Here is a 6984-nt window from a genome sequence, read left to right as displayed (position 1 = left end):
GCCCAGCTGTCTGCGACAAAGACACAAATATGAAAAGTATATTTGGTGTAAAATAACAGCAAATGTTAGCCTTTCACAAGAAATGCTTTTATGATAGGTGTCGTGTCCCATTAGGCAAACCAGGCAATTGCCTAGGGCCCCCAGCTAGCAGGGGCCCCCAGAGGGCCAACAGATTTAGCACACACAGCTTTACTGCATTGTCGCAGCGACAAGTGGGACGGTGCCAGTGAAAGCCTTGTGTCTGAGTTCCCTGAAGTGGCCCCTTCACTCGCTCTACCTGTCGTGCCTCGCCCAGGAGGTATCTCCTGTCGAATGATATCACTCCTGGGTAATGCAAGCAACACAATTTTAAGCCATATTTATGATGAAACTACTAAAAAGTGTGCGTACAAATGTGTTAGTCAATGCACATGATGGTTTCGCGGGCCACACAAAATGATGTAGCGGGCTGGATCTGGCCCCAGACTTTATTTTTGATAATGTGCTCTATCTTAAATTTGGTAATATTATCTGTCAATTTGCTCATCCATTGCAGCATATTATGGTAGGGGACATTTATAAGTAGAGCAAAGATCATTAGTCCAAATTCATTTCTATAATAATAATGTGTTTTCGTATTTACCAGTTTTGTTCATAGTTATCTTAGTAGTGAGCATGTGTCTAAACTGTTGTGGATGTGGGTGTGAATGTTCCTGTGTGTAGCCTATTTGTTTGTACTCATGGTTGCAATTGTAGGTTAGGTATTGAGTAGCACTACTTGTTTATTTGTTGTTCCTCTCAGGGAGAAGTAATATGGACTATTCTCTCAGAGGTGTGGCCTGCGCTATTTTGATTATCATGAATGGCAGCACAGTATTGATTATAATGGAGAGCGCTATTTGAGGAAATGTTGTGTACAATGTTTAAAATCGATCTACCTCTCCCATTAGTTCGTCACAAGCCTTTGACACTCCATAGATGGTTGGTGTTCTTTGGACACAGAGGTCAGGTACTGGGTTATGAGGAGATGAAGGCCCAATTGCATCAATTGTGCTGGGCACGAAAAGATGCAGACTGTTCTTCAAGTCCAGCACATTTTGTAAAACCTCAATAAGAGATAAATGATTGGACTTGAATGATAGTATAGAAGCATTACAAGTGTGGCTTGACTAATTTTGTGTGATTAAGCAAACCTGTATGTTGATTTTTCGTGCTAAAGCCACATTGGATTCCCCAACAGTAGTCAGAAGAGCGCTGCAGTGGACAAGCCAAGTGATGCAGTTGTTTACATACCAAACCATTCACTGCCACAGCATCTAATAGGCATTGCCATAAAATATAGCTTTCGTGTGAGAAAAAGTAGTGTCTCACCTGTGACGAGGACAGGTGGGTTTTCATGAGTAGCTGGTGGACAGTGAGTGTCATTGTTATTCCACCTACTCATGTGTCCATGGCATGTATACAACTAAAGCAACGGCGGGCAAACTGCATCCTTAGACCACCTTCACAAAATAGATCCGACCTGGCCAACACACTGATCTGTACACCAGATTGTACGTCTAGCTGTTTCATTCAATGAAGTAAAATTAATTCAATCATTGATTTGAAGGATCTGTAAAGATTACTTCATCCTCCAAGCTCACTCAACAAATAGTGTCAGTTATAGAAATTCCTGCAGACTATATGGTTCTTCTGTAAGTTTTAAATTCATCTGCACTTGTGCTCCCTGCTTAGGGACTGGGAGATGTGTCCATGTTGCAGGCTATGACTGATAATACATTGTACATTATATAACAGTATGTCACTTTTAAAGGGTAGGATATTACGTTTTTGGGTGTTTTTTTTTTTTTTTTTTTTTTTTAAACCTGTCCTGTTCAGCTGCTTAGACATGGAGAATCAGAATATGAGTGTCCTTATGGTCTGAACAGTTTTAATGTATCACCTGGGAATTTGATATACTCTCATTGTGGTTGTTCATTATGTTTTATGTATTCGAAAGCATTGAACGAGAAGGAGTTATGGGAGGACAGAAAGAAAGGAAACAGACAGAGAGGGGGAGAACAAACAACAACAAAAACATTTTACACGCTTATGCTACCTATGAACATAGTGGCGCTATCGATAGCTAATATTCGAGGGGTATTCAAAAAATAATGCACCCAACTTTATTATGTATAAACAAATTATAATAGCAACATGTATTATACACAGGGGTGCACATAAGTGGTCTGCATGCGCGCATGCGTACTGGACGTAGACAAACGCGCTGGCCCTCAACGGCTTCCATACGCTTTTGCGTACCGATGGCTGACCACTGTATTTGCGGCGGACACGAGAAAATCACTTCTCAAAATGTCGAAGAGGCAGGCCACACTGAGTAATTACTTCCGTGTTCCCCCACCCCCGTCAAAAGACAGACGACAGAGACGTCACCGGAGCTACCGAAAAAAAGGACTTTTGCTGAAAAGTGGCTACAGGAGGTACCATGGCTAGAAGCAAATGATGCTCGCACGGAAATGCGGTACAAAATGTGCCGTGAGAATCCCAATGTCGCCGATAAGAGCAGCGCATTTTATGTAGGGTCATAGAATTTCAGCCATCCGAACTTTGAAAAGCACGAAAAAAACAGAGAGCATGTGGCAATTAAGCAAACTATCGATATCAAACAGGACCCCACTCGCCCTATGGGCAAGTGGCGGAATAGGGCGGAATAAAGGTAATAAACAGCGACATGCACTGACAAACGCGTTTTTGCTCGCATTTTACAAAGCTAAACATGCACGTTCAATGAGGTCTTATGAGGAGGAAATCCCACTTTTAAAAAGGCTTGGAGTTAATGTGGGAGCCGCATAATGCCCTTTATTTTGAATTGGTGCTTTTTATTTCTTTACATTTCACTTCAAAGTAATGGCAATTTTGTTGTGCCAGTTGATGTTAATCAAGCATTAATTGTTAATATAATTGATTAAAGTTAATTGGCTCTAAGTAAAGCTTGTCATAAATCTATCGCATCAGGCGGGTCGGCTCTCAAGCTCAATGAGGACCAAGTCACATCTCCAGGTCCTCCTCTGAGAACCTGGGCAAAAAAAATATGTGCACCCCTGATTATACATCAAAAGAAAGGTACAAGTGTGAGGATTACATTTTTACTTCTCCAGTCTCCACCTATCTCAAGAGCTACAATCCACCTATGAACGAGGGCATGTATACCAGTGTTGTAGAACTCAGCCGGTTGATCTCTAAGCCAATTTTTGACAGTTTTCACTTCGTCGTCATTGCCATATCGGTTGCCCCGGAGTCCTTCTTTCATTGGACAAAAGAGGTGGTAGTCTGACAGCGCCAAATATGGTGGATGTGGTATGACAGTTCATCCAAATGAAGTGATGACCTCCATGGTCCCGATGCTTGTGTGAGGACATGCATTGTCATGCTGGAGGAGCACATTTGCCATGTTCAAGTTGGGCCGAACACATCGAATTCTTGCTTTGAGCTTCCTAAGAGTGTCAATGTATACTTCAGGGTAAATGGTTTCCCCATTTGGCAAAAAAATCCACAAGGATTACAGTTTGAGAATCCCAAAAAACAGTGGCCATAATTTTGCCAGCTGACTTTTGGGCCTTGAACTTTTTGACGAGCTTCAAGAGGGGCAGCCATTTTGGAAGATAGTTTAAGCTTGAAAAATCGGAAAATAAGAAAACACATATAACAATCACAAAAAGGTGTGTCCTATCGTGTTTGTGCCAAATATAAACAAGATTGGTAAAATCCTGTACGAGCAATGCACTTGAGTGCATTACTTTTTGAATGCCCCTCATATTTACCCATGAACACCATGTTGGGGGCCTGATAACCGAGGAGAAAGAGGAAGGGAAGCAAGTCAAAGGAGACGTGATTAGGCGGGGTGGAGGGTACACAAATCAGCAAAGTAAGGTGTGGAACCCAGTATTATGTGAATCATATGTAAGCATGGATATGTTGACATCCTATTCTATACTACCCAATCGCTTATCCCTGCACTGCCAATCTCTCTACCTGAGTGTGTCTAATTGCACTCAGTCATGTGTGAACTCACTCAGATGTGTGATAGTCCTGCAGAAAAGTGGAAGTGCAATGTCAGGCCCACCCCAGGGTTCTGGCACTGCGCCAACCAACCAAGGAGGGGCCACTCTCCTCCCGGAGCTCTGGCAAACGGACCACCGCTATACCCCTGGGACCCGGGCAGTCCCCCAGACCATCCGCGCCCCCATTAACAGGCCCTTGCGGAATGGATGAGGGGATGCGCCACCGCCCCACCAAAGCCGATGATGAAGAGGGGGCCCAAATCTGGGAGTCCTGCCAAATGGAAAAGTGTGGGACCCACCTACCACCCTATTACTTTGGCTGCCAGGTCCCCGACTGACAGCCAATACCTAGATCCGTGATGGGATTGTGTGGGGAAGGTATCGTGCAGTGTATGGATTAAAAAAGGAGAGCCTGGCTGAGAGGGCAGTGGGACTGCCGCGGGAAACTACTTTCCTGCCGCACATCCCACCACCCCTTGTGGTAGCTCCCCCGTGGAGTATAATGTATGTGGTGCTTTAAAAGAGGTGCGGGAAATTGCGGGGCTGCCAGCGGTGGGACAATTGTCACATCACCTCCCCACCCACCCCGCTGCCCACATCCTCGGTGTATGATGCATTAAAATCAAGGAGGACTGTACGGCCCCGTTCCAACTCTCCTCTGAAAACCTGATTGAGTGTGTAGGTGCCCAAAGTGAAAAATATTTACAGTTCTAAGCAGAGGTTGCGCTAGACTTTTTCGTTGTCTGTCATTTTGACTGACAGGGTCATAAAAATCCGGTCATAATCTATTTTTACCAGTCACTTAAATTTTTAAAATGATGATAATGACATTGTGGTGACCCTTTGTTTGGCATAATTCACCTTCCGTACTTGTGTGTCCATTTGGCCGAGCGCGTTACCGGCTACGACACAGTCACGTGACAGAGACATTTAAGAGCCGCGCACGTTCCGGCGTGAATAGAGAGTTCACAGAGAGCAGCAGAGCTACAGCGGTTGGACACAGCAATTCCAGCTAACAAGACTCTTAACATTGCAGACCGCTTCAACAGTATTTAGTAGTGATGGCCAAATGAAGCCTCATGAAGCAATGAAGCTTTGCAGCCAATCGGTTTGCACATGTAGCAAAGCTTCATTGTACTTCATTTACTCTATGGCGCCATCAAGAGGTCTACAACAGGGGTCCCCAACCTATTCCACTAAGGCCCACTGTGGGTGCAGGATTTCATTCTTACCAAACAAGATGACAACACTTTTCCCCCAATCTGGTGTTTTACAAGTGCAATCAGTTGATTGCAGTCAGGTGTGGCTTGTTTTAGCAGAAGCCTCATTGGTTCAACTGTCTCTGCTGGATCAGCTGGAACAAAAACCAGGACCCACAGTGGGCCTTGAAGACTGGGTTGGAGACCCCTGGTCTACAAGCCCAAGTGGTCAACATTGTTAAGAATTCAATGGTTATTTGATTATGACAAATATATGAATGTGCTTATGTTAGTAATTTAGTATGTGAACAAAATACAACAAGTACTAAGGATAATTTGTTATTCATTTTTGTTGAGAAATAATAGCTTTCCCACAGTGGCTGGCTTTAAACGGTTTCTTTTTTTGGACAATATTTCTCCAGCTTTAGAAAATATTCTTTCACAAGGCACAGATGAAGCTGGGGTGCAGATAAATGTGAGTGCCAGTTTATATACATTTGGGTAGGTATTCTTTTGTGCCTCCCAGTACACTAATGGATTGTTCATTCTGTTGATGTTTGGTTCAGATAGGTACACACACTCACATTTATATTAATGTAGTTCTTCTCCCTTACCTTATTGAAAGCAATCAAATGAAAATGTTCCCATACAGGGGAGGGTCGCTTTTTTTGCGCAGTTTCCATCGCAAGCAAAGGACAAGGCTCGAAAAAAGATTGCACTGGTTGCACTGTTGCGCACAGATCATGTAACAAGTACAGGAGCCCGAAATGCACAAAATGTGAGATAACAGGCGATCGCCATTGCGTTTTGCAACCAATTTATACCGTAGTCTGTAGCCTACTGTGTTTGCAATGCGCGCCGAACGTCGGATCACTTCCGAAGCGTCCATTAGATTCAGCCGGCCGGCGAGGCTTCTCACGACATCATTCCCGGGTTCTGCCGAAATGACGCGCACCTCGCTACAAGCTTCGTGGAAACACCCCTCCCATTACTCGACACAAGCTTCGGAACCCCGGCCCATTTCGTCCCATCACTAGTATTTAGTTTTCATTCAAATTAATATTCTGTCCGAACAAGCTTAACAGAGAATCCACACCGTGCCATCACACATCAAGCAGATGAATATGTAACTTTTTTTCCGCAGTGACAAAAACAGCTGACTGTGGCCCAGGTAGGTATGGAACAATGAAATTAATAGTTCACCTGCTGTGGCCTGAACGCAGTCTTCCTCCTGGTGCGCATGGACTTGAATTGCGTGCCCGCTTGTGCAGTCCCTGTTTTTTCACCTCTTTTATCAACACCATCGTCGTTTTGGGGCTTTTTGAAGAAACTTCGGACACTCAGTTGCCTTGACATTTTTCAGAGTAAAGCCAACGACGTCATGCATCAAGAGAGACAATAGCTAATTAATATGCCCACTCGCCACCCTGCGGTCTGGGGTGTGAATTGCAACCTGTCAAAATGACGGATGGACTTCAGTTTTTTCCGTCACCGTTTTAAAAAATCGGTCAACGACGGAAAATATTCGGTTAACGCGACCCCTGGTTCTAAGTGAAGAGTGCGTCAGTTAAGAGGCAGAATCCAGCGGGCGGGGCCCCATCAGCCAAAAGTGCTGGCCACAGGGCCAGAGAGGTGCCAGAGCCCTGCCCACCCCCAGTGCCCCCCGGGCACCCACCCTGCATCCCCGTATGGGTGTCGTACCAACGTGCCAGTGGCCAGGGGACAACCACCCCCTCAGCAGTTGA

This window comes from Corythoichthys intestinalis, chromosome 15, assembly GCF_030265065.1.
Source record: "Corythoichthys intestinalis isolate RoL2023-P3 chromosome 15, ASM3026506v1, whole genome shotgun sequence".
Taxonomy (NCBI): Eukaryota; Metazoa; Chordata; class Actinopteri; order Syngnathiformes; family Syngnathidae; genus Corythoichthys; species Corythoichthys intestinalis.
Note: the sequence above shows the minus strand (reverse complement) of the source record.